Source organism: Lemur catta, chromosome 16 (assembly GCF_020740605.2).
Source record: "Lemur catta isolate mLemCat1 chromosome 16, mLemCat1.pri, whole genome shotgun sequence".
Classification (NCBI taxonomy): domain Eukaryota; kingdom Metazoa; phylum Chordata; class Mammalia; order Primates; family Lemuridae; genus Lemur; species Lemur catta.
The window spans coordinates 14,502,135-14,518,759 of record NC_059143.1 but is presented as its reverse complement, the minus strand read 5'-3'; the positions used below and the strand labels follow the sequence as shown (position 1 = coordinate 14,518,759).

At 37.3% G+C, this 16,625-nt stretch overlaps 1 pseudogene; it reads left to right on the top strand.

Moving 5' to 3' along the window:
- The first annotated feature begins 4,789 nt into the window (after positions 1–4,789).
- Positions 4,790–15,061, top strand: LOC123621707 (annotated as a pseudogene).
- Positions 15,062–16,625: the final 1,564 nt, after the last annotated feature.

Sequence of the window (16,625 nt, the reverse complement as noted above, 5' to 3'; positions counted from 1 at the left end):
ACCCCAGAGGCTGGCATTTCAATGCAGAGTAAGGTTTTTTTAAATGTAAAAGTAAGTGTTTGCGGATTCTTGAAACAAACAAACAAATGTGACCTGGCATCTTTTTGTGGGTAAGCGACAGGAGGAGTATCTGTTTTTTAAAAAAAGAAAAAGCTCTCCAGCTGTTACTAGGTGATAAAATCATAATTAAATAAAGCACCAGGCCTTGTTTAATAACAAGGTAACTTTTTTAGGCTTAACTATTGTTTCAGTTAGGTAATTTTCTACCCTATATCAAACAGAGCCCCCTTTAATGGGCAAATTTTAAGCACAAAAAGTTGTCTCTAAAGGCAGTATCTTTGGAGAAAACACCAGAGAATCAAAAGACTATAAAATTAATACCAAAGAAAGAATTAAGTTTCAGTTACGTACTTGGAACCATTTCAGTGTTTTAGTGTAATACAGATTTACCTGTAACTGCAACTTGGTTTGGGATACTTAAAAGAAAAAAATGAACGTATTCTCTAAGTTTGGAATGTATAAAAATCATATATTTCTTATAAGTTCTAAGTAAAATCAGCACTAGCAAAATAATTAGGTTTCACATAGATCTACAAATATACATTTAAGGTACAAATGCAGAATCACAACATTTTTAAACCCCAAAATGCATTCATATTACCCAAGTTGAGTTATTAGAACACAGTTCAACATGATGCTTCATTAAAAAAATATTCTAGGCAAGGCACAGTGGCTCATTCACATCTGTAATCTCAGCATTTTGGGAAGCGGAGGTGAGAGGATCACTTGAGGCCAGGAGTTCCAGACCAGCCTGGGCAACATATTCAGACCCTCTCTCTACCAAAAACAGTATTCTATAATCAAATAAGTTTTGAAAATGGCACATACTTTACCCTCATCTTGAAAATCCACAATTCAAATAATCATATTAAAGGCTAGAAGAAATTCTACAATAAGTACCCAGTATAACTTTGTTTAACCCAAAGTTTGTGAAATATGCATGACCATAAGGCCCCCTTTTTGCATAATATCTATTAATATTTTGTAGAACCTCTGGGAAACACTGCTCTAGGCCAATGTCCTGATATTTATAGAAAGAGAGGACACAGAGATAAAGTGATTTGTTTAAAGAAATAGTCCTTTATTTACTTAGAGAAACTCCTAGGTAAATAAACTGAAATGTATTTTTAAAATCAACTAAAATTATTTTCTTCCTATTGAAACTTTGCTTCAAATTGTCAGTAATCATAGGCAAAAACAATCTAGACTTGCCTTATTTTCTGCAGCTAGACTTTTGGTGAAAAATAGTACATATTCTAGTCTTCCATGACTCTTAAATAGGATTATGTAAATCAAATAACTCAGCATCTGATGTAAATTAAACCATTTTGGGGGGAGTAAATTGCCTATTAATGACCTAGCTATGAAAATATCATTATAAATAACCCTTTCCAGGTTCTGTAGAGTTTCCACTACCCTAGAAAATATTCTCTGATAACTCCCATTCATAATGATTTTGCTTTTCTCTGATCAAAATGTAATCGAATTCTGTCTTCTATTGTTACTTACCTGCCTTGTGTGTGTACCTAATCTTCTGAAGCAGATTGCAAGCTCCTAGAAAGCTAGCACTAATTCTTACTTTTCCTTTGAGTCATCCTAGACACATAGTAGATTCTGAAGAAATACTTTTGAAAGGCTCACAAATGACCGATTGAATGAAATAGGGAGAAATGGTCAGCATGAAGAATTTCTTTCTACCTTCAGTACAGAACTCTCCCTCCCTCTCAGATTGGATGTCTGGCAACACCCTCTTGGCACTTTTGTCTAGGGGTCCATGGTAGAGTAGGGTGCCATTGTTCAAGGGATGCTGCCTGATCCTGCCAAAATTCCAGTGAGTCCGTGAGAAGCTCATTAAATCAGCGGGGCAAGTACATGTCATGCCCAAAATCTTTTTGGAGCTCCAATAGGCTTTACTCAATAATAAAATGGAAGCCTGGTTTTATTTCTACTTGTTTGGCCTCTGATTAATTAGGTACATTCCCTAAAAGTACAAAGCAGCTGCTTTTTTGACACCGAGTTAAACTGTCTCCTCAAAGAGAACCTAATCTCAGAATAGGAACAGTTCTAATTATTGTTTTACTTTTTTCATGACAAGACCCTAGAGAAGTTGAAGAGGAAGAAAGGAGACTCCCTGTCCCTCCTCATTGCTGATGTGGTTGGAGAACAAGCTCTGTACCGAAAAGGTTTAAACAAACCCACCACCCACAAAGTGAGTTCCACTGTTCCCAGGAATTACAGCTGTTGTTACATGTACACCTTCGATAGATATGGACCAATATTGTCAGATTAATTAATTGTTTTGCCTACAAACAAGTCACTAAGTGCTGACTGTGTGGGCACTACATTCTCAGCACTGCTTTAGGCACCGTGGGGTTGAGATGTATAAAGGTATTGGTTCCTCCCTTTGAGGCATTTGCAATCTAATAAGGTTAGATAAGACTACTGTTGAAAACAACTGTGAACAGTGGTGTACATGATCCAGTGCTGACTTGGGGGCCTTGGACTTTTCACTGCAACAGAAATTTAGTGAAAGGGGAAAGCCATTGGGTGTTTCAGTTGTAAAAGAAGACTTCATGAAGAAAATACAATAGAGTTGAACACTGAAAGAGGAGCAGGGTTTGAGGCAAAGGAGACAGGTTGTCCTTTCCAGTTTCAGGCAACATTTTGTCAATTCTTTGAGATGCCCCAATTCTTGATTGCTACAAGGCAGAAGGTATATAAACAAATGCATTTTCAATCACTGGGATATTATATTTGTTAAACTGTTTTTTTACTGCAGGCCACTTGCCAAGTGAACTGAGCTATTACTTTTTAAAAATTACCTTTAATGTATAGTTATTTTGGTGACCAATAAATAAATTCACTCAATTTTCCATTACCTATTTGGTATGGTCAGGCCAATAATTTGACTTATTAGCTTTAGAGTTATTAATTACATGGATAAACTGATTTGCAAATAAAAACAAAGTGCTTACAGTGTGCTAGGCCCTGTGTTAGCTGCTGGGGATAAAATGGTACCTAACTAATCAAGATGCCTGTTAAGTTTAAATGTGATGATAGAGACAGACAGATGAAGAACACCATGATTATAATTATAGTATGTGGTATGTGTCATCAAAGAAAAATAGAACTATGAAAGCATAAATCAGGGAAGTCGAATTTAGATTGGAAAGGCAGTGAAAAATTTCTTGAGAAATTGATAATTTAGGCTGAAACTGGAAGTATATAGGAGTAAGAGGTAGGGGAGACAGAAATAGAGTATTCTAGTAACAGAAAGACAGTTCGTGTTCTTGGAAGGTAAAATGAGAAAAGCCTAGACAAATAAGTAGAGCCGGGTCATATTTATCTATACTATAAATATATATTATAAATAAATTATAAATTATACCAAGCTGAAATATTCAGCAGTGGTGGCATTTAATTTTTATCCTTTTATCACAAACTACAATGAGAATCAAATTTCTCTTATGATAAAAGCAGTTTGAGAAGATGAACTTAAAACAAAAATGCCTTGTTATTTCCTTCTATGCTTCCTTTCACACAGTAGATATATACAAGACACAAATAGAACTTTAAAATTCCAGCTAAAATAGTTACCTCTAAAATTATGAAATAGAGAAATAAGTCCCCCAAGAGGCAACATAGTGAAGTAGTTAAGTGCATGGAATTTTAGAACCAGACTTCCTGGGTTTGAATTCCAGCTAAATTTAAACTAGGTAGGTAAATTTGAGCCTCAATTTTCCTACCTTTAAAATGGGGATAGATTATATTCAAGGTGCAAGCAACAAAGGAAAAAAAAGATAAATTGGAATTTATCAAAATTGAAAACTGTGGTGGCTGGGTGCATTGGCTTATGTCTATAGTCCCAGCTACTCAAGAGTTTGAGGCAGGAGGATTGCTTGAGCCCAGGAGCTCAATATCAGCCTGGGCAACATAGTGAGAATTCATTTTTTAAAAAACACAAAAACAGGCCAGGTGCAGTGGCTCACGCCTGTAATCCTAGCACTCTGGGAGGCCGAGGCTGGAGGATCACTCGAGGTCAGGAGTTCGAGACCAGCCTGAGCAAGAGCGAGACCCCATCTCTACTAAAAATAGAAAGAAATTAGCTGGACAACTAAAAATATATATAGAAAATATTAGCCAGGCATGGTGGCACATGCCTGTAGTCCCAGCTACTCGGGAGGCTGAGGCAGGAGGATCACTTGAGCCCAGGACTTTGAGGTTGCTGCGAGCTAGGCTGACGCCACAGCACTCACTCTAGCCTGGGCAACAAAGCGAGACTCTGCCTCAAAAAAAAGAAAAGAAAAGAAAAAGAAAAAAAGAAAAGAAAAAAAGGAAAAAACATAAAAATAAACAAACAAAATAAAAATAACAACAAAAATACTTTGGTGCTTCAAAAGACAAAATAAAGAAAGTGAAGAAAATCCACAGAATGGGAGAAAATATTTGCAAATCAAATATCTTATAAGGGACTTGGATCCAGAATATATTAAAAAATTATTATAACTCAATAATAAAAAGATAAATAACCCATTGAAAAATGGAAAAATGATCTGAGCAGACATTTCTCCAAAGAAGATATGCACATAGCCAATAAGCACATGAAAAGATGTTCAACGTCATTAGCCATCATGGAAATGTAAATTAAAACTACAATAAGATGCCAATTCATATCAACTAATATGCCTACAATAAAAAAAGATGGACAATAATAAGTGTTGGTGAGGATATGGAGAAATTGGAACCCTCGTACACTGCTGCTGGGAATATAAAAGTGTGCAACCGCTTTGGAAAACAGTCTGATAGTTCTTTAGACATTGATATGGTTTGGATATTTGTCCCTTCTAAATCTCATGTTAAAATTTGATTCTCTGATGTTGGAAGCAGGGCCTAGTGGGAGGTGTTTTGGTCACGGGGGTGGATCCCTCATGAATGGCTTCTTGCCCTCCCCACAGTAATGAGTGAGCTTTCCCTCTATTAGTTCACATGAGAGCTGGTTATTTAAAAGAGCACAGCACCCCTCCTCCTTGCCCTTCTGCTTCTCTTGCTGTGTGATATAACTGCTCCCCCTTTGCCTTCTGCCATGATTGCAACCCTCCTGAGGCCCTCACCAAAGGCAGATGCTGGTGCCATGCTTCTTGTACAGCCTGCAGAACTGTGATTCAAATAAACTTCTTTTCTTTATAAATTACCCAGCCTCTGGTATTTCCTTTATAGCAACACAGAATGGATTAAGAGACTTAAACATAGAGTTACCACATAATCCAGCAATTCCACTCCTAGCTATATACTCAAGAGAAATGAAATCATACATCTACATAAAAACCTGTACATTGACATTCATGGCAGCATTATTAATCATAGCCAAAATGTAGAAACAACCAAAATATCCATCAACTGGTGAATGGATAAACAAAATGAGGTATATTCAAACAATGGAATATTATTTGGCAATAAAAAAGAATGAAGTACTGATATGTGCTACAACATATATGATCTTTGAAAACAATATGCTAAGTGAAAGGAGCCAGTCACAAAGGACTATATACTATATGGTTTTATTTATATGAAATGTCCAGAATAGGTAAACCTATAGAGACAGAAAGTAGATTGATGGTTGGTTGCCTAGGGCTGAGGGGAATAGGAAGACTAGGAGGTAACAGCTAACGAATACAGGTTTTTTAATGGAGTGATGAAAATGTTCTAAAATTTATTGTGATGAGAACTTCACAACTCCGTAACTATATTAAAAGCCATTGAATTGTACACTTTAAATGGGTGAAATGTGTGGTATGTAAATTATATTTTAGTACAGCTATTTTTTAAATGAGGGGTAGATTAAATAAAACACTATGTTTAAAGGACTGGAATGGTGCCTGACCTATAATTAGTGCTACATAAATGTTATCCACTAGAATGTAAGACTGTGACCTACTCATAGGACTGTAGACTGCTTCCCCTTCTCTGACAGCTTACCACCACATTACTAAAAGCTTATTTACAGCAATCCCTTTTACATGGTACTTCATATATGGCTATCAAGAAAAAATAAGAAGGCATACTAAAAGACAAAAAACACAGTGTGAAGAGACAGAATAAACATCAGAACTAGACATTGCAGGAATGTTAGATTGGGAATTTAAAACAACCATGATTAATATGCTAAGGGTTCTAATAGATAAAGTAGACAAGATACAAGAACAGGTGGGTATTGTAAGCAGAGAGATGGAAATCCTTAGAAAGAACCAAAAAGAAATGCTAAATAACTGTAACAGAAATAAAGAATGCCTTTGATGGGCTTCCTGGTAGTCTGGACATGGCTGAGGAAAGGACCTCTGAGGATGTATCAATGGAAACCTCCAAAACTGAAAAGCAAAGAGAATGGAGACCATAAAAAACAGAGGAGAATATTCAAGAACTGTGGAATAACTACAAAAGATGTGACATAATGTGTAATGAGGATACTAGAAGGAAAAGAAAGAGAGAAAGGAACAGAAGAAATATTTGAAAAAATAATGACTGAGAATTTCCCCAAACTAATATTAGATGCCAAACCACAGATGCAAGAAGTTCAGAGAACACCAAGCAAACTAAATGACAAGAACAAAAACAAAACAAAACAAAAAACTGCACCTAGGCATATCATTTTCAAACTACAGATAATCAAAGATAAAGAAAAAAAATTCTGAAAGAAGCCAAAGGAAAAAAATACCTTATCTATTGTTTTAGTCTGTTTTTGTTGCTTATAACAGAATACTTGAAACTGGGTAATTTATAAAGAAAAAGAAATTTATTTCTTACAGTTATGGAGGCTGAGAAGTCCAAGGTTGAGAGGCTGCATCTGGTAGGGCCCTTCTTGCTGGTGAGGACTCTCTGAAGGGTCCTGAGGTGGTGCATGGTATCACATGCCAACGGGGCTGAGCATGCCAACATGCTAGCTCAGATCTCTCATCTTCTTATAAAGCCACCAGTTCACCTCCCATGATAACCCATTAATCCATTAATCCATGAATGGATTAAACCGTTTATAATGGTAGAGCCCTCATGATCCAATCACCTCTTAAAGATCCCACCTCTTAATACAGACCCATTGGGGATTACGTTTCAATGTGAGTTTTGGAGGAGACATTCAAACCATAGCACTTACAGGAAGCAAATAAAAGAATTACACCTGACTTCTTAGAAATCATGCAAGGAAGAAAAGAGTGGAGTGTTGAGAGGAAAAAAACACCAACCTGGAATTTGTTACCCTGCAAAATTATCCTTCAAAAGTGAAAGAGAGAAAAAATGGTTGTGTAGAAGCAACCTGACTTCACTCCCCTCCACCACAAAATACCAAAAACAAACACACAGTGCCTAGATAATCACTAGAAATAACCCAGAACTCAAATATGAAGATGAGACAGTTCCCAGGGCCACAGACAAGTGAAAAAACTCCAAGCACAATTTCTCCCCAACTCACTATTTCTACAGTGGAAAAAGTGAAACTTAGGTGGACAACCAGCTTCTCCACCATCTTGGGTTCCGTGGCAGGAGACCTGTCCCTTTATTAACCCATGGGAAGCATCATGAGTGCCTGAAGGGAAAAATATCCCTTAGAATAGGCAGAGATGAAGGGGAGAGGTGAAACTATCATCTCCAGCCCTGGGAACTCTGGTTGGTAACTCAGCCAAAGGAGACGCCAAATCAGAGTGGCTCTTCAGCAGCACCACACTGTAGGAGGTTTGTCCCACAGGTCCCCTGGGCATGAACACTTAGCCAGCCTTCCCACACTGCTGGGGTACCCCCTTTGGGACCCCCCTGATTTAGGAAGAGCAGCACTCATCCTTTGCCAGAGCAGAGGTGAACCTGGGCTTAAGGCACCACCTAGAGCTCAAAAAGAGGCAGTGACCTAGCGGTAAAGAACCTCTCAGCAAGTATATCTAATAAAAACCAAAACAAGCCAGACAGAGAAAACTAGAATAAATAATCCTTCCATGCAAAGACATAGATGTATATCCACAAGAAACAACATCAAATAAGGAGCCATGATATCCTCAAACAGACAAAGCAAGGAAGCAATAACTAACCCTAATGGGACAGCAATATGTGAGCTCTCTGACCAAGAGATCAAAATAGTAGTTTTAAGGAAATTCAGCGATCAAGATAATGCAGAAAAATAATTTAGAAACTTATCAGAGAAATTTAATTCAAATATTGAAATCATTTTTTAAAAATACTGGAACCGAGAAATACATTTGATGAACTAAAAAATTTATTAGAGGGCCAGGTGTGGTGGCTCATGTCTGTAATCCCAGCACTTTGGAAGATTGAGGCAGGAGGACCACTTGAGACCAGAAGTTTGAGATCAGCCTAGGCAACATGGTGAAACCCCATCTCTACAAAAATTAGAAAAATTACACAGGCAAGGCAGCATGCACCTATAGTCCCAGCTAATCAGGAGACTGAGGCAGGAGGATCGCTTGGGCCCAGGAGTTTGATGCTCCAGTGAGCTATGATGATGCCACTGCACTCTAGCCCTGGCAACAGAGCAAGACCCTACCTCAAAAAAATAAATAAAAATTAAAAAATTAAAATTAAAATTGAAAATTTATTAGAGGCTCTCAATAGCAGAATGGATCAAGCAGAGGAAAGGATCAGTGAGCTGGAAGACAAGCTATTTAAAATACACAGAGGAAAAAAGAAAAAAGAATGAAAAGGAACAAAGATCACCTACAAGATACAGAAAATTATCTCAAAAGACCAAATCTGAGAATTCTTTGTGTTCAAGACGGAGTTGAGCAAGAGCAAGTGGTAGATAGCTTATTTAGGGAAATAATAACAGAAATTTTTTCAAAACTTGAGAAATATAAATATCCAAATACAGAAAGGTCAGAGAACACCAAACAGATTTGACCCAAATAAGACTACCCCAAAGAATATAATAATCAAACTCTGAAACATGAAGGACAAAGAGAGAATCCTAAGAGCAGCAAGAGAAAAGAATCAAGTAATATATAAAGGAGCTGCAATTTGTCTGACACCAGACTTCTCAACAGATACCAATACAAGTCAGAGGAGAGTAGAATTACATTTTCAAAGTGCTGGAAAAAACAAAACTGCCATCCAAGAACATTGTATTCACCAAACTATCCTTCAAATATGAAGGAGAAATAAAGTCTTTCCTAGACAAACAAAGGCTGAGAGAATTATCCACTACCAGACTAGTTTTACAAGAAATGCTAAAGGGAGCTCTTCAATTCTTCAACCTAAAAGAAAAAAACACTAACATGCCAAAGGGGGGGGGGAGGTGAAGAGAAAAATATTGGAAGATATAAAAACCACTGGTAAAAATAAGTACACAGACAAACCCAGCATACTCTAATACTATAAGTGTGGTGTGCAATCTACTCATAACTCTAGTATGAAGGACAAAAGACAAATTTATCAAAAACAATAATTGCTACAGTAACATGTTAAAATATAGGTAATATAAAATGTGTAAATTGAGACAACTAAAAATCAAAATGTAGGGGGATGAAGTTAAAGTGTAGAAGTTTTCTTTTTTTCTTTGTTTCTATTTTTTTCTTTGTGATCTGTGATAAGTTCTCATCTCTTTAAGATAACATGTTATCTATAAGATGGGTTTTGTAACCCTCATGGTAACCACAACACAAAAACATATAATAGATTTGCTGAAAATAAAAGGCAACTGATTAAAACGTACTACCAGAGAAAATCACTTAGCCACAAAGAAAGACAATAAGAAAGGAAGAAAAGAGAGGAGTTACAAAACAATCAGAAAACAAGCAACAAGATGGCAGTTGTAAGTCCTTACTTATCAATAATAATGCTAAATGTAAATGTACTCAATCCTCTAATTAAAAGGCATACAGTGGCTGAATAAAGAAGGAAACAAGACCAACCTACATGCTGCTTACAAGAAACTTACCTCACCTATAAAGATACCTGTAGGCTGAAAGTGAAGGGGTAGAAAAAGATACTATATGTAACTAGAAACCAAAAATGGAGCAGAATTAGCTCTATTTATATCAGATAAAATAGACCATAAATCAAAGACTGAAAAAAGAGACAAAGAAGGTCACTATATAATGACAAATGGGTCAATTCAGCAAGAAGATATAACAATTATAAATATCTATGTACCCAATACTGGATCTCCCAAGTATATAAAGCAAACGTTAATAGATCTAAAGGAAGAGATAGACTGCAATACACACTAGACCTCATAGGCCTTAATTTATATTTATAGAACACTTCACCCAACTGCTGCAGGATATACATTCCCTTCATCAGCACATGGAACATTCTCCAGAATAGACCATATCTAGGCCCACAAAACAAGTCTGAACACATATTTAAAAGTAGAAATCATTTCAAGTATCTTTTCTGACAACATTGGAATAAAACTAAAAATCAATAATAACAGCAACCTTGGAAACGTCACAAACACATGGAAATATAATCAACATACTCCTGAATGACCAATGGGTCAATGAAGAAATTAAGGAAGGAAAATTTGTCTTGAAACAAATAAAAATGAAATTACAACATACAAAAATGTATGGGATACAGAAAAAGCAGTACTAAGAGGGAAGTTTATAGCAATAAATGGTTATATCAAAAAAGTAAAAAGACTTGAAATAAACAACCTAACAATGTACCTCAAGGAAGTACAAAAGCAAGAACAAACAAACCCAAAATTAGCAGGAAAGAAACAAGAAAGATCAAAGCAGAAATAAATAAAATTAAGACAAAAAAATACAGAAGATCAATGAAACAAAAAGTTTTTTAAAAAATAAACAAAATCAACAAATCTTTGGCTAGACTAAGAAAAAAGATGGCTGGGCTCATGCCTGTAATCCTAGCACTCTGGGAGTCCAAGGTGGGAGGCCTCCTGTCAGCTTTTTAGTGTTATTCTCTTAAATGTGAACTCATAACCAAGCATCATCACATATTGGAGAAAAGTCACTGGCGTGGAAGATAAAAACCAAAACAAACTGGAAAAAGCTATGCATAGAGATGAAAATGTCAATTAATTAATATCTTTAGAGAAATAAAAAAGATATTAAATATATGAAAGAACAAGATGGGCCAGGCACGGTGGCTCACAACTGTAATCCTAGCATTTTGGGAGGCTGAGGCAGGAGGATTGCTTGAGCTCAGGAGTTTGAGACCAGCTTGAGTAGGATCAACACTCCATCTCTACTAAAAACAGAAAAATTAGCCAGGTGTCGTGGCATGTGCCTATAGTTCCAGCTACTCAGGAGGCTGAGGCAAGAGGATTGTTTGAGCCCAGGAGTTGGAGGTTGCAGTGAGCCACCATGATGCCACTGTACTCTACCCGGGGCAACAGAGCAAGACTCTGTCTCAACAACAAAAACAAAAACATGATGATGTAATGAGAGCTCTTGAAAATTAAAAATGTAATAGGATAAATGAAAATCTAAATTAAAAAAACTTGAAAATAAAATTGAGAAACTCTTCTAGAACATAGAACAAAAATATAGAAATTGAAAACTGGATAGAAGAGTTAGCAAAATTAGAGTACCAGTCCTAGGAAGGTACAACTAATAGGAGTTCCAGAAAGGAAAACAGAGAAATAGAAGGAAGGAAGGAAATCATCAAAAAAATAACTCTAGAATAATTTCTAGAAATGAAGGGTACACATTTTTTAATTGAAAAAACCCATCACTGTGAATAAAAATAGACTCATCCCAAAGCAGGGTGAAACAGCAGGTTATATGCAAAGTGATATAGCAGAGTGAAACAGCAGGTTATATGCAAAGATCAAGAATCAGAATAGTTTTACACTTCTCATAAGGATCACTGAAATCTAGAAGACAATGAAGAAATACCTTCAAATTTTTAAAGAAAATTATTTCCAAGTGATAATTCTAGACCCAGCTAAACTATCAATCATATAGGAAAGGCAAATAAAGACATTTTCACTCATGCAAGGTCTCAAAGCTTTATCTTTCATTCATTCTTTCTCAGGAAACTACTAGAGAATGTGCTTCATTAAAGCAAAGAGGTAAACAAACAACCAAGATATGGGATACAGTAAACAAAGGACTCAATAGAAAAGCCAACAGAATCCCAGAATGATGGTGAAAAAATATCCTGCCTATCTACTAGGGATAGAGGCCAATCGGTCCAGATTGGAACAAGCCAGCAAGCATGGGGAAGGCTTCTTAAGAAGATTAAATTGATGAAATACCTGGTGCATGTGAACGTGTTAAGAGATTTAGACAATTACCAGAGGCTTCTGAGGTTGAATTAGTGAAAATATACAGAAAACAAAGGAAACAAAAGAAACTGTAGGATATTCCTAAAGAAAGTAAAGAGTCATACAGAAAAGCCACATAGTTTCCTACATGGCTCAGCTGTGAATAGTATTTACTAGTATCTTGAGATATAGAGAGAGATATATAATTTTTGTTAGATCCATGTTATTTGTATAATATGTAATAAGCCAGGTGCGGTGGCACACACCTACAGTCCCAGCTACTTGGGGGCTGAGGTGGGAGGATCCCTTGAACGTAAAGGTTCAAGTCCATCCTGGGCAACATAGTGAGACCTCATCACAAAAAAAAAGAAAAAAAAAAAAAAGAAAGAAAGGAAAGAAAAGAAAAGAAAAAGAAGCAATATACAATAAATAATAGTTATCTTTGTTATGTCCATCGTACTACACAAATAATACAGATCTGACAAAAATTACAATATAACTGTATTGGGAGGAGGGGGCATGGGCAGGATGCAAGTATGTGTGGGAATATGTGGGAGAGGATGAAAAAGATCTAGATCTTTGTGTTCCATAATGGAGTTGCATTCATAATGTTTAAAACTGACAAACCATAAAACAGCAGTATAAATGTGTTATTTAGATAGATAGAGGTAAATACCAAAATTGTTAGATACCACTGCACTCTCGCCTGGGTGTCAGAGTGAGACCCATCTCCAAAAATAAATAAATAAATAAAATGAAACAAAACAAAGTTATTAGATAAGAGAAGTGATAGAGGATAGCTATTTTCCCCAATAAGCCTTGGGAACTATTTGGCTCTTTCAAATATAGGCATGCATAATTTTGACAAAAGTGAAAGTAAAGAGGTTTATGCTGGAGCTGTGGAGAATAAAAAAATGAACACGATCCAGTCCCTAAGACTGCTTCTTGTCAAATCGGGGAAGAAAGAGACTCAGCTATGGTGGGTGAGGGTGGGTGTGACGTCTGCTCTATGAGGTTGAAACAGAAAGCTGTGGGAACCTTGAGGAGAGAGATGTCACAGGCTTTAGAGATAAAAATATTTCTCTTGCCTCAGAGAAAAGCACGGTCTGATTTGTTGGAGTATGAAGTGAAAGCAGGATGTACTGAGAAATAAGGCTGGGGAGGGAGGTTGAGAACAGACCTTTGAATGACCTTGAATACCACATTAAAGCCTTTGGAAGGCAATGGGATATTGTTAGGTTTTTGGAACAGGGAATTGATAGCATCTGAGCCGTAATTTAGGAAGATTATCTGGCAGCAATAGATGACTTGGATAGGATAGAGAAAAAAAGAAAGCAAGGAAATAAGAAAGAATCTAACTCAATAACCCACATCAAGGCCTAGGGTGGTGGCTCAGTCCAAGTAATCCAAGCACTGGGAAGCCAAGGTGGAGGATCACTTGAGGTCAGGAGTCTAAGACCAACCTGGGCAACATAGCAAGACCCCATTTTTACAAAAAATAAAAACAATTAGCTGGGTGTGGTGGCATGTTCCTGTAGTCCTAGCTATTCAGAAGGCTGAGGCAGGAAGATCATTTGAGCCCAGGAATTCAAGGTTACAGTGAGCTATGGCTGGGCCACTGTACTCCAGCCTGGGTGACAGAGCAAGACCCTGTCTCACCCAAAAAACCAAAAAAATGTTCACCCACAGCAGAGGTATGAGTGTCTGAACTTGAACAGGGTTGGTGGAAACTGAAAGGAAGGGATGGATAGAAGATATTTCATAGACAACAGTTAAACCTGCTTTTAATAATTTATTTTTGTTTTTGCTTTTCTTCTGTTGGAAATTCTTGATGGGGACCATGGCTTTATTGGCTGATGTAACGAGGCTAGGAGCCAAGTAAACCACACTGATTTGTAGCTATTTAAAAAAGCCAACTAGTTAATAAGGCTTAGAACATTCTGATCTTGGTACAAATGCTCGATGTGCTCATATTTGCGAACATTATATTTCATTTCAGTCAGTTGCTATATTGTTGACTAGGGACTTCAAAAAGAACTGTGTGGCAGTACATTGAGCTCCATAGAGATGGCACCAGGGCAAATGAGAGTCAGACGGGCACTGGGTGACTCTGTGCCTCACTGAGGAAAAACAACTAAACGTTGGCAAACGAGATACTAAGAAGCCAGGGGGCAAAATGTCATCGTACGCATTCTTTGTGCAAACTTGCCGGGAGGAGCACAAGAAGAAGCACCCAGATGCTTCAGTCAGCTTCTCAGAGTTTCCTAAGAACTGCTCAGAGAGGTGGGAGACCATGTCTGCTAAAGAGAAAGGAAAGTTCTGAGACATGGCAAAGGCCAACAAAGCCCATTATGAAAGAGAAATGAAAACCTATGTCCCTCCTAAAGGGGAAACCAAAAAGAAGTTCAAGGATCCCAATGCACTCAAGAGGCCTCCTTGTGGCGTTTTTTTGTTCTGTTCTGAGTATCGCCCTAAAGTCAAAGGAGAACATCCCGGCCTATCCATTGGTGATGTTGCAAGGAAACCCGGAGAGATGTGCAATGACACTGCTGCAGGCGACAAGTGCCATATGAAAAGAAGGCTGCAAAGCTGAAGGCAAAATATGAAAATGATATTGCTGCATAAGGAGCTAAAGGAAACCTGATGCAGCAAAAAAGGGATTCGTCAAAGCTGAAAAAAAGCAAGAAAAAGAAGGAAGAGGAGGAAGATGAGGAAGATGAAATGATGATGAATAAATTGGTTCTACCGCAGTTTTTTTTTCCTTGTCTATAAAGTATTTAACCCCCCTGTACACAACTCACTCCTTTTAAAGAGAAAAATTGAATGTAAGGCTGTGTAAGATTTGTTTTTAGGCTGGGCACAGTGGCTCACGCCTGTAATCCTAGCACTCTGGGAGGCCGAGGCGGGAGGATCGCTTGAGGTCAGGAGTTCGAGACCGGCCTGAACAAGAGCGAGACTCCGTCTCTACTAAAAAAAACATAGAAAGAAATTAACTGGACAACTAAAAATATATAGAAAAAATTAGCCGGGCATGGTGGCGCATGCCTGTAGTCCCAGCTACTCGGGAGGCTGAGGCAGGAGGATTGCTTAAACCTAGGAGTTTGAGGTTGCTGTGAGCTAGGCTGACGCCATAGCACACTAGCCCGGGCAACAGAGTGAGACTCTGTCTCAAAAAATAAATAAATAAATAAATAAATAAATAAAGATTTGCTTTTAAGCTGCACAGTGTCTTTTTTTTTTTGGATAGTTGCTAACACACTACCAAATGTGTTTTTAGATAGCCTCGTCCTGGTGGTATTTTCAATAGCCACTAGCCTTGCCTGGTACAATTGACACGGAAATTTAAAGCAGGCTCTTGTTGGTGCACAGCACAAATTACTTATATGTGGTATGGTAGTTTTTTCACTGTCAGTTGTCTCTGATGCAGCTTATATTAAATAATTGTTGTTTTTTTGCAATTACACTGTGTAATTGCAAAAAAAAGTTGCAGCTGTTTTGGTGACATTCTGAACGTCTAAGTAAATAGTAATACAATTTGTTATTTTAAAAAAACCAAAAAGAACTATGTTTTACTTTTCATCATCTCATGATTCTTGTGAGCCAAATTATTTTAAAGTAAATTAAGAAATCATAAATTGGCTAAATTGATTATGTTTAACCACCACAGTGGCTAAGTAGCTAGACACACTATTCACACTATATTTCCCATATTCCCAATCTACCAATCATTCATAAAATTGTCAGATTAATGTTCCTGTTTAATATTTAATCATCGCTCAAATCTATATAATGATTCCCTATTGCCTGCTCTTGCAAAACCCCGAATTTTCTGCTTGACATTCAAGGCCTCCAAGACAAGGTCCCATTCACCTGTGCAACTTTACCTTCAGTGACCTCTAACACCACACCTTCATTCCAGTCTGGCTGATCTCTTTATTATTTCCTACATTCAACTTGCACATTTGCACCTCAGTGTTTTGCTTTCAGGTTTCCCCTACCAGGAATTGCCCCCCCTAACCTTTACCTAATTCAAATTCTTCCTTGCCTTTTAAGACTGACTCAGAGTCTACCTTCTCCATTATCTCCTCTCCAGGGTACTTCAAAGAAAGTTGATCTCTGCATCTGCCAAAGTTATATAGCATTTAGAGTCTGGACCAGATAAGCTGGCATTTAATTAGCTGCTTTTTTTTTTATATATATGTGTTGGCTGTGTCTCCTTTCCAAGCAGACTGTTTCCTTGAGAACAGGTTGACTGTATCATGTACTTCCCCTCACCCCCTCTGCCTTCACTCTCTGCATTAGTTAGGACTATTTTGATTGCAAGTGACAGAACCCT